Source organism: Trichosurus vulpecula, chromosome 3, assembly GCF_011100635.1.
Source record: "Trichosurus vulpecula isolate mTriVul1 chromosome 3, mTriVul1.pri, whole genome shotgun sequence".
Taxonomy (NCBI): domain Eukaryota; kingdom Metazoa; phylum Chordata; class Mammalia; order Diprotodontia; family Phalangeridae; genus Trichosurus; species Trichosurus vulpecula.
The window spans coordinates 292,511,507-292,537,598 of NC_050575.1; the positions used below are offsets into that span (position 1 = coordinate 292,511,507).

Here is a 26,092-nt window from a genome sequence, read left to right on the forward strand (position 1 = left end):
AATGGCACTTTTCTCACTAAATGTTTATTTTTTGGAAAACAGATATTTTCATAAAAATATTTTATATGTAACCCATTACATGTTAACATGCAATAGGTTTATTATTGTTAATTTTTAGTGAATTCATATGTATTTTAACAATTTATTCGTTTCAACTTTTAATATGGTAAATATCAATAGATTTAGCCCATGTAAACAGTAACTCTTTGGGATTCTCAATCAAATGGGATAATATCTGAAAAGCACTTTGCATAATGCCTGGCACATAGTAGACAATAAATGTTTATTACTTTCCCTCCCGTCCTCCTCAATAATATTTAAGAGAATAAAGGAGTCTTCAATTATTTTTAGGGTATAAAGAGGTCCTGAGGCCTAGAGGAAGCTTCCAGATCTGCTTCTAGATTCTAGATATGGACAAGAAACCCATAGGATTAGGAAAGCATATATAGGTTATGATTCGCATGGAAGAAGGGAGTTGATTGATCTATATTGATGAATCCAATTAAAACATAAGAAGAGTTACATAAACATAATAATGACACACAGATGTGTATCATGATATGATTATCTGTATGAAGAATAACTCTTTGTACCAGCCTGAGGAATATCTGGTTAGTTTGCAGATGGAATTCTGGCTTAGATGCAGTCGTGCTTTCTAAACTTTCCCAATATTTTCTATATTGGTTTGTTTAATTGGGATTTTTATAAGCTGATTAAATATAGGTTGCATAAATTTCAAATAATAATGGTATAGAATTGCTTAGGGTAAGATGAAAAAAAATGAGAAGAAAAGTGTCAGTGTTACCTGAAACGATTGATGTGATTGAAATGGTACTTTGTGAATCCTATGCAAATCCTATGCAGCTCCAATTATTTCCACTTATAGATAATACCATGGGAAGGGGAATTACCCATGCATCTGAAGACCTTTATGATCAGCTAATTTTCTATTTTTTCATTGTAAATGGATGAAGTAAGAGATGCTCATTTAATTATATACATACTCTATGATACGCTGTTGAAAGTAACGTTAGGAATTTGTTTCTTTGCAAACCTATTGATGGCAATGCCATGTCAAGAGAAAATTTCAACATAATTGGTGGCTTTTAAATGAAAACGATACAGTATGGGAGGATTGTACTGGACCCTGTATTGATAAAACTTGACTGATGTTAGGACAAAATGCAGGTCAATAAGCACTAGTAAAAAATGTGTGTGCTCATGGAATTTGGACATAATGCATGTTACATAATTGGTGGTATCAAGAAATATGATTTCTTTCTGTGTAAAATTTTCAAGTTATTACAAGACTAACTAACTTCGAAAAAAAGTCCATTAAAAGGAAGAATCTTTGTAAAATTGGGTGGCTATATGGGAGCAGAGTATACAGAATTTCTGTATTATTGAGAGACATTCTGGTTCCCTTGTGCCTAAGTATTTCTAATGACGGTGAAACTAAAAGATGAGGCTGCTGGTTTTCTTAGTGATAATAATAGATAAAACAAAAAAACATTTTAAATGAAAATTTCCTGTTGAAATGTATATTTGCTGGATATTTTTGGAAAAAAACCTAAACACTTTAATGATGGCCAGCTTCACAAATTCATATTCTGATCCAGAAAAATGAAGTGATTACATTTATACAAAATAGCTATGGATAATACACTTATGAAATATTATTTTGATATGTTTCCTAAATTCAAAAGTCTGTCCTACAGGAAATAAAAGAAAATGAAGACTTATTTACTAATCACTTGGCTGGCATACAAAAGCAATTCTTAATTTATTTTAAAGACCTAGATATTGCTACATATGAATGAGGAACTCATTTTCCATGAAGCAGTAAAAACATTTTTTTTTGTGCTCCGTATGAACAATAATGGTTAACAGACTTGTCTTATGATAGTACTTTGAAGTAAATGTTTGAACCTGAAAATGTCAAACTTTGACTGTATGTGATGCAAGAAAGTGTTCTATAGTTTATCCAACAAATTGGTATAAACTTCACTATTGCTCAAAATAACTTATTTGAGCAAAATGCTGTAGCTGTTAGAAAAAATACCAATATCAATTCTTGAAAAAGAATAGTAACAATATCAATGACACTATGCTTTGGAAAACTTTGTGCTGAAAACCAATGTCATTCATCACACTGATAATGTGATTATTTTATGTTATAAATGTCAAAATAGTAAATTATTTTATTTAAAAATCTATTACATATTTTGTTGCATGTTTAATATTTATATAACAAATTGCAATCAATTCTTAATTTCATTTGAATAATGATATTATTTAATGAAAAAAATCACCAAAATTTTTTAATAAAAGGTATAGGGAAGCAGGACAATTTTTTAATCCACAAAGGGGGCATTGCTACATAAAGTTTGGAAATTAATATAGTTTAAATGTCAGAAGAGAAGATGAAGAGAAAAATTCTGATGGTTGCCAATTTCTTCCTAAGGAGATTGATCACTTAAGAGCTCTTGAACTTGGATCTCTCAAAATCAGGAAAACCCATGAGGTAGTGCTCACAGGGCATAGAAAAATTCATTCTTGGAAACTCCAGTCTCTGAGTTATGATTAGGAAAGAAAATAGAAAGGCAGAAGGTATGAGGCAGCTAGGAAATTGAAGTCCATCATGAACTCGCTACACAGGCCACCCAGAAAAGCACAAACATATCCCCAAGTTTTCTTCTGCCAATATATTTTTCACTAAGAGAAATCTCCCTCTCCTCACCTTTAACTCTTGTAGCGCTGTTCTGAAAGTCCAAAGGAGAGAAAGCAAGGTCAAGAAAGAAGAAAGCTGAGCTTTCACAACCTGCATTTATTGACCATCAGGAAAAGGGGGCTCTTCTGACAAGGGTATGTCCCCCTGTTTCCCTGCCACCTCTTTATTTCCATTTCCCATCAGCTTGAGGCAGCCTCAGTTACTGAGAAACAATTAGAGGAGTCATCAGTGCCTTTTCAGCAAAGGTGTTAGAGAGTATGTTTATAGTATCACCATGGGAAGTACTCTTCTGACAAAAGTCCGCGTCTTTAATCCACTCAAGTGGATTGAGAGACTAACCAAATTGATCAAGGACTTCCTCATCACCCGTCCTTTAAAATGATCAGGACAAACTGAGCTAACAGTTAGATAAAACCAAGCAATGGTTTTGGAAATGCAAACAACTTCAATTTACTGTTTCTCTTTATGTCCTTTCCCTCTCCAACCCAATTCACTTCTCTGAGTCTCTCTTTAATTAGGGAGTTGGGCTAGATCATTTGCAAAGCCCTTATTGGCTGTAACTTTCCATGAACCTCATCTCAGGAGAAGTTCAGAGGACCAATGCAGTATTTCCAGAACCCAATTCCATTTAACCCACTTTGCTAAAAACAAAAACCCTATGAATATCTGACGTGTTTTTCCAAAGCAAGATATAAATGGAAGTGCTTTAGTGTTTCCTCTTTGCTCATGTTGATAGCATAATGTTGTGAACTGGGAGCAGCTTGCTGTGAGCCAGCCATGGATGTCTGCTGCTGCGAGGTGCTGGTTTGTAACTGACTCTTGAGATGTACGACCTTTAAAACTTATTAAAGCAATTAGTCTTTAGACTTGTTTAAATTGTCGCTGTGTTTATTTGGTGATAGTCTCTGCTTCAGAGGAGTCACTTTACTGAAATGAACTGGGATTTCACAGGGGCTGTGTGGGTGATGGCTTGGGTCCCAATCCTTCATGCCTTGAAGCAATACTGCCTCCAGAATCTGTGTGTAGGCTGCTGTGTTGAGCGAGCTCTATCTTCTTCCTCTCCTCCCCTTCTCCTCTCCCTTCTTTCTCCTTGTTCTTGCCCCTCTCCCTCTCCTTTTTTTCCTCTTTCCTCATATTCTCTGGAAATGGGATAGGGAGAAGGCTTATTTGTTTATCATCTTCCTTATTTATTTTAGCTAATATATCCAGAATGAAATACAACAGCTGCGTGGTCTTAGTGTGGTGTTGGTACTGAAGGAAAATTAAAAGGTCTAGAAGCCACCTTGCATATCCTTTACAGGAAGACACAGAGAAGACTTGCACAGAAAGAAAATGGGGATGAGTTCAGACTTTGAGGGAGCGCTCACATTCACAAGAACACAGATGCTCATCTACTCTGCTTGATGATCTCTAGTCTCAGGTGAGAATAGGAGTGAGGAATCCCGCTGACCGGGAACCTTACATCTCCTGAGGTACATGTCTCCCAAGGGAAGGTGGCTAGAACCCAATGGAGTGACTTCCATTTGTGCCAATGTGAGGCAACTTCTATATCTTACTGCCAGCTTGATTTCTCTCATGTGGAGGACTTCTGGTGCAAAGAAGAGAAACCTTCTCTTTGACTGCAGACCTTCCATCTCCCACTGTACCTGTACCTTGAGAGAAGGGGAAGAGGAAAGTCAGTGGGGAGTGCTGCACCCAGCTGCACCATTTTCTGCCTAATTTCCAAACTTCTGAGAAAAGAGTAGTAGTGAAATGGGGTCTCCCTTTTGTCTAACTGTACCTTCCAGCTCATGATGCACTTATTTCCAGACTGATTTTCAGTCTCCTCTGGGAAGAGGAGTGGTGCCCTACACTCAATAATGAACATTCTCAAACCTGCTCATACTCTACACATTCCAGTAATTCTAAACCCCCATATGTCACCATCACAATCACATTCCCCATCCCCCACCACCTGATTCTTATTTCTATTCCCTTCAACCCTTCCACCCCAAAGTTCCAACTAAATGTTCCCCAGCCCTTCCACTGCGCCCTCTGGAATGCCTGTCTCCAGACTTTCCACTTCTTTTTGCCCTATAAGGGCAAAAACTCCCCTTCATCCTAAATATTTTCCTTTCCCACTCCTTTCATCTTCTATCACTAAAACTTGACTCTCCTTTGATGAAACAGCCTCTTTCTCCACCCCTTCCAGTACTGGCTGCACCTTTCCCCATTCCCCTCTCCTGCTTGAGGTGAGAGAGTTGGTATACTTCTTGCTCTCCATCACCACTTCTATGTTCTCCCCTGCTACTTCTCTTCTCCTTTGAGATTCTTGAATTTCATATCTACCACTCAATCCAAATTCTGGCAGCTCTTGTCTACAGACCTTACAGATCATTCCCTTTTCTTTCCTAAATGGTTTCAGTACCCAATTCAGTTTTTCTTTCCTCCCCAACTCCTGTCTTCATATTAGGGGACTTCAGCATACATATCGACTTTCTATACCCTAATACTTGGTTCCTCAACCTACTCACTTTCCATGACCTACTCCCTACCTCAGACACAGGCAAGGGGTATGATCATCCTTGATCTTGCACACCCACAAAGACACCATTTCCATGTTCAGAGAATTCAGGTTATCTGACCATAATCTATTGGTTTTAGATCTCTCCCTCAGCCTTCCTTTACCAAACCCTTCTCTCCATTCACACTGTGGCCTCCAATCCCTTGAATTCTCAGTTCTCTACCAAGTCATTTCCCCAGATGGCTCTCATTGATTGGCCAACAATAGGTCCCAGCCTAAGCCTCACTAGTGATGTTGTCTGGGCCCTGATAGCTCAGAGTGAATTGCCCAGACATCCTGAGGGTCTTCCTCTCCCAGATAGATTTTTTTTGACTAGGTAAGAGAGGCTATTCTCTGCCTCATTTCTTACTTAGCCTTAATCACTGAATGGGTGTTGCCTCAGTCAAACTGAGACCTGGGAAAGACCTAAGTTTAAAAGGGCCAAGATCTCCCAGTCATTCTGATCTGTATCTTGTCACTGGACCCAGATGATTCAGGAGGAGAGAGTGAAGCTGGTGACTTTGTGCAGCCCTCCCTCCCTCAAATCCAGTTCAATTGCAAGTCATGGAATCACCTTCCTGATGTCATGGTCCTCTTTGAGAACAAAGGACAAACAACAAAGGTTTTTTGATTGCATCTTTGTAATATCTGTTGTACCTCTTCTCCTGTAACTCTGCCAACACTTTGGTTCCAGTCCTCATCTTCTCATACCTGGACTACTGCAATAGCCTACTATGGGTCTGCCTGCCTTAAGTCTATCCCCACTCCAGTGTATCCTGGAGTAAGCTATCAAAACGATTTTCCTAAGACACAGAACCGATTAGTCATTCCCCCCCTCTCACCCCTACACACATACACATCTCTATATAAACTCCCTATAGCTTCCAGGATCAAATAATAAATCCTCTGTTTGGCATTCAAAGCCCTTCATAAATGGCTCCCTCTTTCATTGCCTATCTTAAATCTTATTCCTCACCACATATTCTTTGATTCATTGACACTGTGGCCTCCTTGCTGTTTCATGATGAAGACACTCTGTCTCTTGGCTCTGGGCATTTTCTCAAGCTGTTTCCCATGCCTGGAATGCTGTCTCTCCTCATTTTTACCTACTGACTTCTCTGGCCTCCTTTAAGTCCCAACTAAGATTCCATCTTAAATAGGAAGCCTTTCCCAACCTCTCTTAAGTCTAAAGCCTTCTCTCTCTTAATTATTTCCTATTTAAGCTGTACGTTGCTTGTTTGTTCATATTTCTTTGCTTTTTGTCTCTTGCATTAGATTGTGAACTGCTTGAAGGCAGGGACTGTCTTCTGCCTCTTTTCGTATCCCTAGTGCTTAGTATAGCTCCTGGTGCATAGTAGGCACCTAATAAATGCTTATTGAGTGACTGACACAGATACAGTTAAAACATGGAAGTAGTGTTTATGGGCACTGACTTTTGGAGGGCAACATGGGTTCAGTGGATTACTGATTCCTGGACTAGAAGTGTAAAATTATCCATAACTCTTTGGGTAGCCCCAGATATAGGCCCTCCAAGTGCCTCAGTTTCTCCTGCCTCTCCAGACTTTCCACCACTTTATGAGCAGTCTTCTCACTATGGAGATGCCTTCACTCTCTGGCCCTCTCCTTTTATTGGTGAATTCTTGATCTGTACTATCATTTCAGAAGGTACCAAGGCCATCCATGCTCACATCACTCCTACCTGCACTCTCGACTCTCCAGACTTTGCCAACTTTGCAGGTATCCTCCTCTGTTTTCCAGCTCCCTTTTATGCATTGTCTTCTCCCTGTCATAGGCAGCTAGGTGGCACAGCGGATAGAGTACAGACTCTGGAACCAGGAGGATAAGAGTTCAAATCTGACCTCAGATCTTACCAGCTGTGTAAAATGGCAAACCACCGCAATATCTTTGCCAAGAAAACCCCAAATTGAATCATGAAGAGTGGGGCATGACTAATCCCTAAAAACTTCTCCCTCTCCCTTAGAATGTAAGCCTCTTGAAAGTGGGGACTTTTTTCTTGTATTGTTTTGTATTCCCTGGGCTTAGCATAGTGCCTGGAGAGTAAGCATTTAAAGCATTTAGTAAATGCTCCTCAATTCCTTCCTCCTCTCTCTCTCTCTCTCTCCTCTCTCTCTCTCCTCTCTCTTTCTTCTCTCTCTTTCTCTCTCTGTCTGCCTTCTGCCTCCTCCTTCCTTCCCTCTTTCTCTCCCTCTCTTGCTTTCTTTCTTTCCATTCCCCCTAGAGATTGCCAGATTACCTCCCTATATATCTCCTAGAGAAATTGGGGCTGTCAATAAGATTTGTCCTATAAATCCAGTAAACTGTTTGAAGGAAAATCTCATGGATTTTTCTTTTAAAGATCTAGCCTTCTGTTATAGTTTTCTGCAATCATAGCACTGGTTTCCAATAAAGTTTTACTCCAACACCCACAGTGCAGAGGTAACCTTGTCTTCTCAGCTAGAAGAGCACAACATTCTGTCAGTCTTACCAAGCTGGAATGATTTCGAGTCTAGGCCAAGTGATAGAATGTATGTCTATTGTCTTAGAACCATCCTAACTTAGTTGGTAGGAATCTCTATTGTGGTTGGTTATGGAATGATGAATTTTTTGGTCAATCTCTCAAAGATTGTCTACTAAGTTACACAGAGATTGGAATCCAGGTCAATGGAAGGTGCATCTACACCTATCTATCTATCTGTCTGTCTATCTACCTATATATCACAGATCTCTGAAGAACTGAAGACAGAGTATAGCTAGAAGAAACCTTAGTGATCTCTTCTAGCGTCTTTATTTTATGAATGAGTAAATGAAGAAGCCAACAGAGGTGAAATGATTTGTCCAAGATCACAAAGGATAGCTCATAGAAGGGCCAGGACCAGAACCCATATTGTTCTACCTCCTTATTCAGCGTACATTTACTAATAACGTGACTTTGCCCCATAAGAATTTGTTTTTTTCTGTACTTCATTCTGAAATCCTAGAACTTCAGGCCATCACTCAAAGCGATTCTGTATACCACAGTTACAACTAACAATCTTGTGTCTGATGCAAGTAGGGCAAGGGCCATGAATTCAAATCCTGGTTGCTATGCAGGCATGGGATAGGAAAGCGGTGGGGCTGCTGGGAAAATGAAGTTTACTGTGTGAAATCACTAGTGAGGGGCATGTTGGAACTAGCTTGATCCACTTCACAAAAGCCAACGGTTTAAATTTTCATTGTAAGAATTACATCTCAGAAATCAGCAAACACTGCAAATCAGGCTTGATTATTGTTTTGTTGACTGTCTAGACTTAAGAAAGCAATGGAGAAAATGTGAATAATGCAGAACCAACTTAAAAGTATGTCCTCTGCATTACAGAGGATTGCTGTTGCTTTTTGAGAGCCATTCCTTAAACATTTATTGACATATCCCTGGATAGCTTCCTATTTAAATGAATTATTCTTGCTAACTAGATGCTAAGCTTGGTTGTTCTTGGTGCTGAGGGGGTATTATCAGTACTCTCTGAATTTCTACATATTGAACCAATGCCCCAGTCACCCTGCCCTTGTCACAGCTCTGCTGTGTACATTTCAATGTGATGGTATGTTTTTCCAGATTCAGACAGTAACAAGTGGAGGTAAATTTTAATGTAGCAAATATTTTTCCTTTCTTGACAGATTGTTAGCCTTATTCAGTTCAAGTCTGTAATTCATTTTGAGAACTAGGGGGAATGGAAATTTTTTTTAAAATTCAGTGATTGAGGCTCTTAGAGCCACAATTTAATTCCTCACATTAAGAAGAACATTCCATCTCCGAATTTGTACCCACTCGGCTCCAGGACCAGCTATTTGAAGGTTGTAGCATCAGAGAGAAAGAGTTTGTTAGGAATCACTGATTACGAATCAATACCTGCAAAGTACTTAAAAATTCTAAAGAGAGGTGTGCTAGGATGAGGGCAGTGGGATGGGAGAATGGTTACTGCTTTAGGATTGAAGCTTCCTGGTTGTGTCTGTGTCAACATGGAGCAGTCACAAAGAATCTAGTCTGAGAGTTTTGCTTCTGTTGTGAACCTTGAGGTTCATGCTTCCCTTCCCATTCAGCCTTGCGAAGTGGGTGTTACAGTCATTATTCTGCTCATTTTACATAAGGGGAAATTGTGTCACACTGTCCTGTAAACAAGGCTAGATGAATTTAAGTTCTGTGTAAAACTGGAAATGAGGCCAGTCTATAACTGCTATAAAACAGTTTCAGTTCCATAATAATAAGAACCAATTTTAAATCATGAAAATAATAATAATAATAAATTTTTATGTCACTTTCCGTACATTATGTTATCTAAGACTCACAATAACCTTGAGAAGTAGGTGCCATAGTTGTTATTCTCTCCATCTGACAGGAATAAACTGAGGTACGATGACTTGTTCAAGGTCACAAAACTAGTACTAGAGGTGAGATTTAAGCCCAGGTCCCTGACTCTGTTCACTATGTCATGCTGGGTACTATGGGGAAGGTGCTCTCTTGGGTGATGATGAATACAACCAGACACTCTGAACCAGGGACATTTGGTTTGGATCATGTTTGGGTCCGTAAAATTAGTGCCATTTTAATCTCATAGATCTGTGTGAACATAGCTTTAATGATCTTGGGAATAAGATCTCTTAATAATCCCATCTTGGAAGTTGGCATATATCAATGCCTATATCCAAAGCAAGTCAGGAGAAAAACAGTTATGTAGGTGAAGCAATTCAAAATAGAACTTAGAGTCTTAGAACTACAAAGGATCATAGAAGTCAACAAGTTCATATCCCATTTGACAGAGGACACTACTATTAGGAAGAAAGTATGAACAGGGCTGGAAGAGTTAGGCAGATGTCATAAGTCTAGGAAGGCAAGAGACAGAATTTGAAGAACTCAGCAGAAGAGGGAAGAAACTATCTAGTCCAGTATTCCACCTTAGAATGGTGAGTCCAGATTGATGAGGATTATGCAATAATGGTGAGTCCAGATTGATGCAGATTATGCAATAAAGTGGTGGATGCTGCATATATATTTCTGTAGTTTGCAAAAAGTTACATGCCAGATACCTAGAAAAACATGATTAGGTGGTTAGAATTATATACCAGAAGCTCTCTATCCTTTACAGACTCCATTCTCTTCTGGGTTTGTTTCTGGAGCTTCCTTGCCATTATGATAGCTCTTTATGGGGGAGGGAAGGGAAGATTATTATTTTCCCCTCATTCTTCTAGGCTTCATTCTTCTCGTTTTTCCTGACTTCAAATTTGATATTAGGACTGGGATCTGTGGCCCTTCTGGAGGGAAGGTGTGGGTTGGTCTTGCTACTGCCTTCTTGGGGTATTGAATTTTACTGATGTTATTCCAAGTACAGACTGGGGACCTGCAAGCTTAAAGTACTCCCAAACTGGTCTGATCCAGAGCAAAGTCTTCCAGGCCCCTCTTGGAATGAGCTCAGCTAATTTCTGACCTAGGTTTGGGTCCAAACAAGAGTAGATGCTACTGGGCTCTGCCCCTATCAGCCAGCTGAAAAACTGCTGCTTCAGATTGGCAGAATTATAGGTTCCCCTTCGTTCTGCCCTGGTGATTCCTCTGCAGGTAGGGCTAGATGCTAGAAATGAGACTCTGAGCCTCACGGGGTCAGAGTTATGTTGATACTGCTGCTGGCTTCTGAATTTCCTCTATTCTCAGTACACTACATAGGGCTTCCTAACCTAGGAACATCACCCCTGTGCTCAGGTCCCCTTCCTAGTTCAACCTGGAGCTGTGAACCAGAACTAGGCAGTTGGTGAAAAAGTTGCCAGTTGGCACCTGTCCCTGTCACTGTGCCCCATTATAGGTATGGTGGAGTCCCTGTATGTGATTAGATCTCCTCTTGTCCTGGTGTACAGCCTCCCCTTGGGCGCTAGAGTGCTCTGCTCAAGGTGTGCTCCTGGCTAGACACCCTCCCCAGTGTCTGCAGACCTCCCTGTGTGTCTCCCTCTCCAAATGACTCACTTTGACTTTTTCTGGATTTCTTTATCAGGTTTCAGTCTGGTGCATTTTCTAGATCTGTTCAGAGGAGTTTTGGAGAGGGAAGATTTCTATACTGCTTCTTATCATGCTATTATCTTGGCTCCACCTCATTTATGTCATATCTATTGATTATTATTAATACTTAGGTTAGTGTTTTAGTAAATAACTTCTTTTGATTAGAAAGGCAGTGTGTTGAATGAATGCTTCTTTAATTAATATAGAATTATAGGATCATAGATTTAGAGCTGAAATAGATCTTAAGTGTCATCTAATCCAAGCCCTTTATTTTATAGATGAGGATACAGAGATTATAACTTGACCAAAGTCATATAGATAGTAAGTAGAAGAGATATTGGTTCTCCTGGAATCCTTATTAGGAATTATAGATAATCCAGAAGTAATTTACAGACACTATATCCTTTTAGAATAATATTTGTCTTGCAATAATGACGTGTGGTAAATCTTATGTCTTCAACCATTTTTAAAACACCAGTTTCCTGATTGGCAATTTTCATGTTTAGCCCAACTCATGGAATAATTTTAGGTAGAGTAGTTTATCTTTCTATACTGTGACCATATACATATGTTATATGTATATATATGTATATATGTATATATAGTGTGTTATGCATGTATGTGCAGACATTTGTACATGTATATATCATATATACATACATGTATATAGATATATACACATATACACAATACATACAGACATATATGTGCATACACACAGCTAGGTGACTCAGTAGATAGAGTACTAGGCCTAGAGTCTTGAAGAACTGAGTTCAGATTTGGTGTCAGACACAAGTTGTGTGACCCTGTGCAAGTCACTTAACCTCTGTTTGCCTTAATCCATTGGAGAAGAAAATGGCAAACCACTCCAGTATCTTTGCCAAGAAAACCCTACTGACATTATTGGTGGGCTATGCTTCACAGCGTCATGAAGAGTTAGACATGACTGAACAATAACAACAAAACATATACACACATGTATGAATATATACGTTTATGTATATATGCATATGTATATGTAGGTATACGTGCATGTGATGACAGTTTGGCACATACCCAGCTCAACTAAGATGGATAGTCTAAATGGAAGACACCAGGGGAACTCTTTCTGGGAAACAGAATTGGAACACGCCAAGGCATTCTGCACCGGCCTGAAATGGGCTTCAGGTCTTGGTCTTGTTCTCTTTGTCCTTTACAGTTCTAGGAGCAGGGAGTTGGGTCCTCAGTTCAAGCTGCAGGGATCTGGGAGCCCAGACACCCAGGCTGGATATCCTTCCAGCTCAGAAGTAAAGCCCTGAGGAATCAGAGTCCATGATGCTAGCTCAGTGGGACTTTGGACTTGAACTTGAGGCTAATGATGTGAAGGAACTGAGTTAAGGTGTGAGCCTAATCCCTTCTCTTTCCCCTCAGATGAAGGAAATGTAGAGGGGATTAGGCCAGGAGACTTTGGGTTTTTATGTTTCTTTCTACTATACCTTTGAAGTAAATATTCCTTTGTAAAAGCTAATCTGATGTTAAGTGATTAAATGGCAATAGAGTATCAGTCACTGGCCCCTAAAAAGGAGAGGATGCAAAATGGTGGGGGCTTTGTCTAATGATAGGAAAAAAAGGCTCCCTTAACCCTCCCAGGGTACTGGAGAACCATTAGTGTAGGGGAATAATATGTAACACACCTGGCCCTCAGAAAGTGGGGCCAGGGACCACCACATTATATACACACACATGTATATAGATATATGTATATATTTATGTATATGTGTGTGATTATAAATAAATTTAGATTACTATTCTAACAGTTACACTAACCTAGAAAGAATTCACTGCTATTGACTCATGAACTCCAGTATGTAAATTCCGTGGATTGCTGCAGTATGGATACAGATGAGTGAGGAGGGGGTATGGCTATCACACTATATCCATAAGGGGAAAGTGTATTGGGGAGAAATAGTGAGTAAGATGAGCTGCTGTCTGCCAATGCCTGTGCTGACCTCTCCTGGCCTTTGAACTATAGCTCTATGCTCAATTTCATGATTCTTGCTTAGCCTTCTGGATTTGTTTATCCCAATGTTGACTTGTTCCCCAGTAAATCATTCATAGCTTGGACTATGCACTTTGCCCTCTTAGGCACATTTTCTTCCTTTCAAAGTGTCTGTTAACTACCCTGCTGTACAAGTTAGGGACCTAAAAGCTGCCTCTGGGCTTGATGCCAGGAAATATATCTTGTATGATGGTGGCAAATTCTGGCTCAATCACTGTGAATTAAAATACAATGTTTGTATCTGATTATACAGAAATATCATGAATTGGAAAGATCAGACTGAGAATCAGGAGACCTGGGTTCTAGTCTGTGTTGTGCCATTACCTAGTTGTAGACGTTGCATGAGCCTCTCTGGGTCTCTTATGTTTGAAGTTAGGGGTTTGGATTAAATAATCTCTCTGGACACCTTAAAAGCCTATTCTTATGGCCTTAGATAAATCACACCGCCTCTCCAGGCTTCAGTTTCCACATGTGTAAAATTAATCAGTTGGATTAGAAATCATTTCTAAAATTCCTTCCAACTCTAACATACTATGACCAAGGAAGGTAAAGATAGGGAGTTTAGTGTTTCCACCAATAGCTACAACAGAGGACTAATGGCAGACAAGAATAGTACAATTCCCAAACAAATATCCCTAAGCCATGGGGAACTTTATAAACACTCAGTATGACTTATCGATAGCTTTGATTTCTTTGCATGTTCATATCTTTTGACCATTGATCAATTGGGGAATGCCTTGTATTCTTATAAATTTGACCCCATTCTCTATATATTGGAGAAATTAGACCTTTATCATAGACATTTACTGCAAAAAATCTTTTCCCTAGCTTTCTGCTTTCCTTCTAATCATAGTTGCATTGGTTTTGTTTGTACAAATTTTTAAATTTTAATTTAATAAAATCAAAGCTATCTATCCATTTATAATCTCAACATGCTCTCTAACTTTTGTCCTTAATCTTCCCTTATCCATAGGTAAACTATTCCATGCTCTAATTTGTTTGTGGTGATTAGCCTTTATGTCTAAATAATTGTATTCATTTTGACCTTATATTGGTATATAGTGCAAGATGTTGGTCTATACCTAGTTTCTACCATATTGTTTTCCAATTTTCCAGCAGTTTTTGTCAAATAATGAGTTATTGTCCCTGAAATTGGTTCTTTGGGTTTATCAAACACTATGGCCATTTATTACTGTGTATTCTAATCTATTCCACTGATCCACCACTCTATTTTTTATCCAGCACCAGATTGTTTCAGTGATTACTGCTTTATAATACAGTTTGAGATCTGGGTATGGCTAGGCCACATTCTTTCACATTTTTTTTTCCACTAATTCCCTTGGTATTCTTCACCATTTTTTGTATTCTTGAATTTTGTTTATTTTTTTCTAGCTCTATAAAATAATTTTTTGGTTATTTGAATGTTACGGCATTGAATAAGTAAATTAATTTAGGTAAGACTGTCATTTTTATTATATTGGCTTGATGTACCAATGAGCAATTAATATTTCTCTAATTGTTTAGATCTGGCTTTATTTTTGTGAAAAGTATTTTGTAACTGTGTTCATATAGTTTTTGGGTTTGTCTTGGCAGGTAGACTCCTGAACATTTTATATTCTCTACAGTTAAACAAAATTTCTCTTCCTATCTCTTGCTGTTGAACTTTGTTGGTAATATATAAAAATGCAGATTATTTATGTGAGTTTATTTTATGTCCTAGGACTTCGCTAAAGTTGTTAATTATTTCAAGTAATTTTTTAGTTGATTCTCCAGATTTCTTTAAGTATACCATCATATCATCTGCAAAGAGTGGTAGTTTTGTTTTTTCATTGTCTATTTTAATTCCTTCAATATCTTTTTCTTCTCTTATTGCTATAGTTGGCATTTCTAGTACAATATTGAATGATAGTTATGATAATGGACATCCTTACTTCACTCCTAATCTTATTGGGAATGCTTCTAAGCTCATCCCCATTATGGATAATTCTTGGTGATGGTTTTAGATAGATACTACTTATGATTTTAAGGAAAGCTCCATTTATTCCTATGCTCTCTAGTGTTTTTTTTTTTATAAGAATGGGTGTTATATTTTGTCAAAAACTTTTTCCTGCATCTACTGAGATATTGTTTTTTTTTTTAGTTTTCAGCATTTATTTCCACAAGATTTTGAGTTACAAATTTTCTCCCCATTTCTACCCTCCCCCCTGCCACGCCAAGATGGCATATATTCTGATTGCCCGATTCCCCAGTCAGCCCTCACTTCTGTCACCCCACTCCCCTCCCCATCCCCTTTCCTCTTACTTTCTTGTAGGGCAAGAGAGATTTCTATGCCCCATTGCCTGTGTATCTTATTTCCCAGTTGCATGTAAAAACAACTTTTTTTTCTGAGCATCTGCTTTTAAAACTTTGAGTTCCAAATTCTCTCCCCTCTTTCCTTCCCACACACCCTCCCTAAGAAGGCAAGCAGTTCAACATAGGTCACACTTGTATCATTATGCAAAACACTTCCATAACCTTCATGTTGTGAAAGACTAACTATATTTCCCTCCATCCTCCTCTCCCCCTTTATTCAGTTTTCTTCCTTGACCCTGCCCCTTTTCAAAAGTGTTTGCTTTTGATTACCTCCTCCCCCATCTGCCCTCCCTTTATCATCCCCGCTTTTTATCCCTTCCCCCTACTTTCCTGTGGGGTAAGATACCCAGTTGAGTGTGCATGTTATTCCCTCCTCAAGTCAAATCCAACGAGAGCAAGATTCACTCATTCCCCCTCACCTGACCCCTCTTCCCTTCCAACAGAACTGCTTTTTCTTGCCACTTTTATGTGAGATAATTTACCCATTCTATCTCTCTCTTTCTCCCTCTCTCAATATATTCCTCTCCCACCCCTGTTTTATTTTTTTAGGATCATTCCTTCATATTCAACTCACGCTGTGCCCTTTGTCTATATATATATATATATATATATATATACATACACACATATATACATATATATACACACACACACACATATACATATACACACACACACATATATACATACATACATATATACATACATACATACACACACACACACACACACACACACACACACACATATATATATATATTCTCTTCAATTACCCTAATGCTAAGAAGGTCTCATGAATTACACACATCATTTTCCATGTGGGAATGTAAACAAAACAGTTCAACTTTAGTAAGTCCCTACAATTTCTCTTCTTGTTTACCTTTCATGCTTCTCTTGATTCTTGTATCTGAAAGTCAAATTTTCTATTCAGCTCTGGTCTTCTCACTGAGAAAGCTTGAAAGTTCTCCATTTTATTGAAAATCCATATTTTGCCTTGGAGCATGACACTCAGTTTTGCTGGGTAGGTGATTCTTGGTTTTAATCCTAGCTCCTTTGACCTCCAGAATATCATATTCTAAACCCAGCAATCCCTTAATGTAGAAGCTGCTAGATCTTGTGTTATCTGGATTGCGTTTCCATGAAACTCAAATTGTTTCTTTCTGGCTGCTTGAAGTATTTTCTCCTTGAACTGGGAACTCTGGAATTTGGCAACAATATTCCTAGGAGTTTTCTTTTGGGGATCTTTTTCAAGAGGCAGATTTCTGTTGGTTTTGTTATTGATATGGTCAATTATGCTGATAATTTTCCTAATATTGAACCAGTCCTACAGTCCTAGTATAAATCCCACTTGGTCATAGTATATGATCTTTGTGATATATGGTTATAACCTCCTTGCTGACATTTTATTTTAAAATTTTGCATCAATATTCATTAGGGAAATTGGTTTTTCCCTGTTTTAGGAATAAGGGCCATATTTGTGTTGTAAAAGGAATTGGATAGGACTCCGCCTATTTTTCCAAAGAGTTTTTATAGTATTGGAATGAATTGTTCTTTAGATGTTTGGTAGAATTCACTTGTAAATCCATCTGGCCCTGGGGATTGCTTTTCTTAAGGAGTCCACTGATATCTTGTTCAATTTCTTTTTCTAAAATGGGGCTATTTCCTCTTCTGTTAATCTGGGCAATTTATATTTTAAAAAAAATATTCAGCATTTGTACTGTGTGTGAAATGGTCTGATGCATAACTTCCAGTTTCCAACATGTTCTCATGTGGGCCAAGAAAGAAAAGTCTGTGGAAGCCATGACCGAAGAGAAGAACAAGGCCAGATAGCAAAATGTCACACCTTCTGAAGAAGTTGATGTGCAAGAAGACTGAGAAGCACAGTGGGAAGCCGCATCAGAGGAACCAGCAGCTGAAGCAAAAAGAGGCCTTGAAGGCCAATAAACCAGAAGCCCAAGATGAATGTGTATCAGAAGAAACAGCAGAAGAAATAAAAGTGGAAAACTCTCCCAAGAAATCTACAGTATTAGCAGCCAGTGAAGAATCAACTGCACAGCTCCCCAATTCTGAATTAAAAAATAAAAAGAAGGCAATGGGGCGTAGAAATTTATGGCAATGGGGCGTAGAAATTTATCTTGCCCTACAAGAAAGGAAGGGAAAAGGGGATGAGAGGGGAGGGGGGTGATAGAGGGGAGGGCTGACTGGGGAACAGGGCAACCAGAATATAAGCCATCTTGGAGTGGGGGAGAGGGTAGAAATGGGGAGAAAATTTGTAATTCAAACTGTTGTGAAAATCAATGCTGAAAACCAAATATGTTAAATAAATAAATTTAAATTAAATTAAAAAAAATTCAAAAAAAAAAGAAAAAGAAGAAGAAATAACAGATTATGCAGGACCCGGAAAACAAAAAAGCAAAAACTGAAGACCAAGAGGGATCTGATGATGCACATGAGAAAAATCCCAAAAATAAAAGAAAACACTGTGGAGGATCAGAAAAAGGATGTTAAAATGCCCAGCCTCCTTCATGGACTAACAAGGGTCCTTTGAGGATACTTCATTCACTTCACTTAGTAATATCGTCAATGAAAACAGTCTGTAAGCAGTAGCAGAAATGGGTTCTTACTAACATGACTGAGATGCAGCATAAAGTATCAGACCACTTCTAGAAGGCAGGGATATACTAGCAGCTACAAAACAGGCAGTGGCAAAACCCTAGCATTTCTCATCCCTTTGATAGAACTCATTGCTAAGTGAAAGTTCCTGCTTAGGAATGAAACAGGGATCCTTATCCTCTCACCTACATGGGAGCTGGCTATGCAGACCTCTGGTGTGCTTAAGGAACTAATGTCTCACAATGTGCATACCTATGGTTCGATCATGGGAAGCAGTTAACAGATCTGCAGAGGAACAGACACTTGCAAATAGGATCAACATTATTATGGCAACACCTGGCCAATATCCGGACAATATGCAGAACACCCCAGGATTTATGTTCAAAAACCTGCAGCACCTTGTTATTGATGAGGCTGATCGAATTCTTGAGGTTGGGTTTGAGGAAGAAATGAAGCAGATCATCAAACTTCTGCCAAGACACAGACAAACAATGCTCTTTTCTGCCACACAAACTCAAAAAGGTGGAAGATCCGGTAAAGATTTCCCCTAAAAAGGAACCATTGTATGTTGGTGTTGATGATGATAAAGATACTGCAACAGTAGATGGTCTTGCACAGGGATATGGTTTTTGTCCATCTGAGAAAAGGTTCTTTCTACTCCTTACATTCCTCAAGAAGAACAGGAAGAAGAAGCTGGTGGTATTTTTTTTTCTTCACGTATGTCAGTAAAATACCACTATGAGTTTCTGAACTACATTGATTTACCTGTCATGGCCATCATGGCAAACAAAAGCAAAAAAAAGCAGACTACATTCTTTCAGTTCTGTAACGCAGATTCTGGAATTTTGCTGTGTATAGATGTGGCTGCCATGGAGTTAGATATCCCAGAAGTAGACTGGATTGTCCAGTATGACCCTCCAGATGATCCAAAGGAATATATTCATCATGTAGATAGAACAGCCAGAGGCATAGGAAGAGGTCATGCTCTGCTTATTTTATGACCAGAAGAGTTGGGTTTTCTTCCATTACCTCAAGCAAGCCAAGGTACCATTAAGTGAATTTGAATTTTCCTGGTCAAAAATTTCCGACATTCAGTCTCAGTTCTCTAATTGAGAAGAACTACTTCCTTCATGAATAGGCAGAAGATGCAAATAAATCCTACATTTGAGCATAAGATTCCCATTCTCTGAAGCAAATACATAATGTTAACAGCTTAAATTTACCTCAAGTTGGCTTCAAAGTACATCCATTTGTTGATCTAAATCTGAACAGCAGCCAGGGGAAAAGACTGCAAAAAAGAGGTGGTGGTGGTTGTTTTGGCTACTAGAAGCCCAACAATGTCCACAAGTCCAAAATCTTCAAGCACATTAGCAAGAAGAAATCTGATGGCAGGCAGCTCTGTCACTGAGGCAATAACTTTTCAAATCTTCAATATTTTTGTCCTTCTATAAAAGACTTGTCTTCATTGCACTAACCATGGAATTTGGATTATGATCTGATTTACCACACTTAAGTATAGTGGTTTCAACCAGTTTTTCTTAATAAAAACAGTGAGATTAAATATTTATCCATTTTGTTTAGATTATCAGATTTACTGGCATATAATTAGGCAAAATAGCTCCTAATTATTGCTTTAATTTTCTCTTCATTGGTGGTGAACTCATTCTTTCATTTTTGATACTGGTAATCTTTTTTTCTTTTTTAATTTCAAATAACCAATGGTTTATCTCTTTTATTATTTTTTTTCATAAAAACAGCTCCAAGTTTTATTTATTAGTTCAATGTTTTTCTTACTTTCGACTTTATTAATCTCTCCTTTGATTTTCAAGATTTCCAATTTGGTACAAGCACTTTGTAAGAGGATTCCATACATACCCTATAGGTATGTTTGGGCACTGGGCACTCTGTTGATAAAGATTTGCTAAAAACAAAAAAAGCATTTTGGAAAAAAAGTTTCACTTACATGCAAATTCCAAACCACTATTCTTTCTAAGAAAAGAGTAGGAACTGAAGCCCAAAGCCAAAATTAGAGTCATAATGACCAGTAGAACTAAAAGGAACCAATCTAATTCTGAAGCTCCAAATAAACAAAGGATAAAATAGGCAAACAGGGTCTTAGACAAAAAGTAAATCAAGTATTTATAAGATGTTTTAATATCTAAGTGGAGACATATCGCATTCTGAGAGGAAATTCTATAATGGACAAATCTTATCTTGGCCTCTAAAATGCCTTTAAAAATGATGTTCTTCATACATATATATGGCCCATGTGTTGGTATACGCTTGATAGTAACCCAGGGATTATTTCCATTAAGAAAATTGATTTGAAGTAGGAGCTGGGCTTAAATAGAAAAGAAAGATTACAAATAATGAAACTGTGGTATGAAGAACGTGAAGAAATCAAGTAACAGCATAAATTTATTGTGTAAAGTTGCAGACATGGATGCTGCATATTTTGTGTGTTCAGTCGTTTCAGTCATGCTTAACTCTTTGTGACTCCATTTGGGGGTTTTCTTGGCAGAGACACTGAGTGGTTTGTCATTCCTTCTTCAGCTCATTTTTACATATGAGGAAACTCAAGCAAACAGGGTTAAGTGAACTTGTCAGGGTTACACAGCTAGTAAGTATCTGAAGTTGGATTTGAACTCAGGAAGATGAGTCCTCCTGACTCCAGGCCCAGCACTCCATCCACTGTGCCACCTAGCTGCCCTGGGTCATTGAGGCTGTTGTTCTGAAATTGGCCCTTATGTTGAGGCTATAGAGGTAACAAGAAAGACAGCAACAGAGTGAAGTTGGAGCTCACAATGGCCAAAATAGTGTAGACCTAGGGTGTTTGGTTACTTTGGATGGCTTCCTTCGTGTCTGTTTAGGTTTTTCTGTGTTATGAGCATCTTTGAAAAAGTCTTATGTATTGGATTGTGCTGCTTACAAATGAACAGAGTAAATCAAAGGTTTAGGTGACTACAACTCTAGGACCTAGACAGAGTGCTATTTCCACTTCAATCCATAGTACCTCTCCCTCACTTCCCTCTCTCCCTCCCTCCACCACTCAAAGAGGAAGTTTTGTGTTGAACTGGCTCAGGTTCCCTTTATGCTTGACTTGAGCCTATAACTGTCAGGCATATGGAACATAGTCTAGTATTACTGTATTGTACTCTGATCCACAAAGGGAAACAATTTCAGTGAGAAGGAAAAAAGATTTGTCTGAAAAGACCAATGTGGATAAGCAGGGGATGCACTAACCTATTTAGCTTTATAAAAGAAAGACAGTAAAAGCGAGGCCAAGTAACAGAGGATGAATTTAAGAATGTGGCTTGGCTCTGTAAAACAATGTCAAAAATGCTAAAGCTCAGAATGAATTGAGGCTCCCAGGGAAAGTTCACAACAAAATGGTGTTTTTTTAAAAGCTCTATTGCAAGAAAAGGAGAGCCAAAGAAAGGGTTGGATATTTGCTTGGGAGTGGATGGGATGATGATAACTGTCAACGGACAGAAGCCAGAGCTATTCAATTCTTATACTGCTTCTCTTTTAGATGCCAAGGAAAACGACCTTTTCACTTGAAAGGACAAAACAAAAATGACTAACAGAGAGTTGTTATGGAAGATGACCAAGAAGATTGTAAGAGAGCAACTCATTGTCCCTGGGGAATTCAAATCACCTGGCCCAGATGAATTATTTCTTCAGCTATGGAAAGAATTCTTTCATCTTCAAGTCTTCTACACCTCCCTTTCCTGCTCCTTTTCAACTGAGGACCTTGTCTTTTACTGAGAAAATTAAAGTCACTTTACCTTTCTCACTCCTTCCATCTTCTGGAACTCACTGAGATCTGACTCCCTCCCAAATATACAGCATCCACGACTACCTTTTCTACTACCAGTTGAATTTCACCTGTACTCCTCAATTTACTGTTGTCGTGCAGTTGAAATACTCCTGCTCTCTGGGCCATTATCCTTGCACTGGCTACACACTCCTCCCTTCTCTATCTAGAGCCCTCGGTGAACCATTTCAACCCTACACTATCCTGTACAATTGAATCTCTTATCTCCTTATCTTGTTGCTGATCATGCCTTGCCAAACTCTGACCATGGATTACTATTATCATCTGCCACCTTCACTCTTTTCCACATGCTGCTGAATTAAGGTGGGGAAAATAATGAAATTGTGTTGACTGGGTCCACTACAAATTTAAGTTACATAATCTCAACTGGGTCCTCACTGCAGCAAGGCAATTCTTTTATGCCTTTCTTATTAACTCACTATCCAACTCATCACAGTGGCTTTTCCAAACATATTCATCCCTCCTCAAACATTTCATGGCATTTCCTCCTCCACCCTCTCACCTGAACACTTCATACTTCACTGAAAAAAATGAGGCTCTTGTCTGAGATCTCCCTCATCTCCCCTCTTTGGCATCTTACATCACTTGGGTGTCATCCCTACATTTTCCTCCACCTCTGTCTTAGATGAAAAGGTATCCCTTCATGTGCCCCCCGATGATCCCATTCTATTCTCTCTTCTCCAGCAGACTGCCTCCTCTCCCTCATCCCTGCTGTCTCACTAATCTTCAGTCTCCCCCCATTTATTGGATACTTCCATGCTGTTTACAAATGTGTCCATGTCTTGCTTATCCTTAAACAATCCTCACTTGATCTGTCCATTCCCACTGGATATAAAGCTATGTTTCTCCTTCCCTTTGTGCCTAAATACCTCAAGAAAGCCATCTATAATTAGTGCCACTACTTCCTTTCCTCTCACCATCTTCTTAACTCTCTTTAGTATGGCTTCCAACCTCATCATTCAACTTAGTTTTATCTAAAGTTACTGATGATCTCTTAAATGCCTCTTACCTATCTGACTATTATTTCTAAGTTTCCTTTGCTGGGTCTTCATCCAGGCTATTCCCACTAACTGTGGGAATCCTCCAAGGCTCTGTCTTGGGTCCTCTTCTCTTCTACCTCTACTATTCTGCTTGGTGATATCATCAACTGTCTTGAAATAGATGCTCATTTCTATGCAGATGATTTTCAGATGTTTATCCATCTCTAATCTCTCTCTTCACCTCCAGTCTCACATCTTCATCTGTTTATTCAGAAATCTTAAACTAGTTTCTTTCCTTCCTCTTAGTCTTCTTATATTTTCTTCCTCATTATGTATGTTACAATCCAGCAGGCATTGGCCTTTGGTTGTTCCTTGCATAGGATAACTGCGTCTCCTAATTCAGTGCCTTTTCACTGTCTGTCCCTCATGCCTGGAATGTTCTTTTTTCTCATTTCATCTTCCTAGCATCCCTGGCTTCCTTCTCAGCTTAATTCCTACCTCCTATAAGAGGCATTTCCTGGACCCCCAAATACAAGAGCCTTTGCTCTGAGATTGCCTTCAATTTATCCTGTACATATCTTGTATGTACATAATTGTTTGCATATTGACTCTTCCATTAAAATATGAGCTCCTGGAGGACAAGAACCAGGTTTTTGCCTTTCTTTGTATTCCCCCGCCTTTAGTACAGTGCCTCGCTCATAATCAATGCTTGTTGACTGACTGTAACCAGAATGGCCTTTGTTTTCTTTGAGTGACTCAATTTATCCCAGTGAGCTTTACTAGGTGCTAAGCCCCAGGCCCAAACCCCGTTAGGTGTTAACGTAATCCATGTGGATGTGAACCTCCCAGGGTCCTAAGAGGACGGGCCAATTCAAGAACCAATCACCAGAGCCTGAGCTCTGGTGATTCAGATGACGTTTGATGTCTGAAGCCCTATAAGAAGGGAGGACAGAGCCATTTGTGCGGGCTCTGGAGATGGTGTTGATGAGGAGACTCTGGGCAGCTGTAGCTAAGGAGCCCTCCAGCTTGTAAACCTGGATGCTGAAACTTTGTTGAACTCTGGTAATTCTGTGTTGGGATTTGAATCAGATAAAGTCTGTCTGTTGATGTTTGTAATTTGTTTGCATTTTGTTTTGAAGTTCAGGGTGCTGGTTTTTTCCCCTGAACTAACTGAATGATATTTGAATTAAAATTAAGATTGTCAACCTCTTCACCTTGCTTTCCTTAATTAAGCAGATCGAAAGAACCTGTGCTGTTGGCAGCTTTCTGGGTGCTGGCTGTGGGTGGATCTTTTACCCCCACAGAAGCTGCTAGCCAGATTGTTAAAACACTGACTGGCTAAATACCTCATACTAGCCTTATGGAGAAGATAGAGAAGTGTGGACCAGATAATAATACAAATTGATGGATTGAGTCTGGATGGCCAGACTCAGATTAGTTGCTAATGGTTTGATGTCAACATGGCAAGAATTCTTCGATTATGCCAAGGATTTTTCCTTAGCCCTGGGCTCTTCAACGTTTTTATCTGTGCCTTGAATAAAAGCATAGCTAGAATACTCATATACTTGCAGATGACACAAAGTTGGGATGGAGAGTTGACACAATGGATGATAGAGTCAGGATCCCAAAAGAGATGAGAACATTGAGCTGAAACTAGTAAGATTAAGTTCAATAAGGTTATTCATAAAGTCTTATTCTTAAGTGCAAAAAATCACTTTCACAAGGACAATCAGGAGGAGGCACAGTTAAGCAGCAGTTGTTTTGAAAAAGATCTGGAAGTTTTAATGGATTGTAAGCTTAATATAACTTAACAATATGATGTAGCAGCCAAAAAAGTGAATGTGATCTTGGACTGTGTTAAGAAAGGCGTAACTTATAGGTAAAGGGAGGTGATAGTGCCACTGTATTCTGCCTCTATCAAATCTCATCTGAAGTACTTTGTCCACTTCTGTGTATCACAGTTTAAGAACACTGGTAAAATGAAGAGCATCCAGAGGAAGGCAACCAGGATAGTTAAGGACTCTGAGTCTGTGTCATATGAGGATTGACTGAAAAGACTGGGGCATGCATAGATCAGAATAGAGAAGTCTAAGGAGGCTATAAAAGCTGTCTTCAAATATTCAAAAGGCTGGGGTTCAATTTGTTCTGTTTGGTCCCAGAGCAATGGGAAGAAGTTGCAAAGTGGCAAATTTAGGCTCGATATCAGGGAAAAATTTCCTAACAATTAGAAGTGTCCAAAAGTGGAATGCATGCCTTGAGACATGTCCATTTCTCCATCCTTGGAGGTCTTCATGCAGTGGCTGGATAATACGTTGGTGGGCATTTTACAGTAGGGATTCATTTTATGTATGGACTAGACTAGATGGCTGCTGGGGTCTCTTCCAACTAACAAATTTTGTGATTTTGTGATCCTTCTTGTTCTAAATGATCCATCCCTAACTCTGAAGTCTCATGCATAACACTGTAAATTTCATGCAGTTTAATATATTTCTATTACACTTTGGTGTGAATATGTCTTATCAACCCAGTTATAATAGTTTATATTTATAAGGTATTTTACACATACTTGATTCTCACAAAACCCTATGATGTAGGTGAGACAAGTATGATGTTCTCTCTTTTGCAGATGAAGGAGAGATTCATGGAGGGTTAAGTAAATTACACAAGGTCAATCAATCAGTAGGCTCTGATGAAGTGCCTACTATGTGCCAGGCTATTCACTTAACTATTGAGTGGCAGAGCATGGAGTCAAACATGGGTCTGGTGACTCACAGTTTTTTTTTTTGTTTTTTTTTATTTTTAGTTTACCACACACGGTTCTACATAGTTTTGAGTTCCAGTTTTTCTCCCCTCCCTCCCCCAGACTCACAGTTTTTAGATTATAAATTTTACCTTGACTGTTGGTTACTCTATACATGAGAACCTTGCCCAGCGACCAACAAGCAGACATGCTATTAGAGGAAATGAATCATATTAATC

The 26,092-nt window shown here is 38.8% G+C and overlaps 1 pseudogene; it reads left to right on the plus strand.

The window, feature by feature from the left end:
• Positions 1 to 17,516: 17,516 nt before the first annotated feature.
• On the plus strand, positions 17,517 to 19,703 carry LOC118844990 (annotated as a pseudogene).
• Positions 19,704 to 26,092: the final 6,389 nt, after the last annotated feature.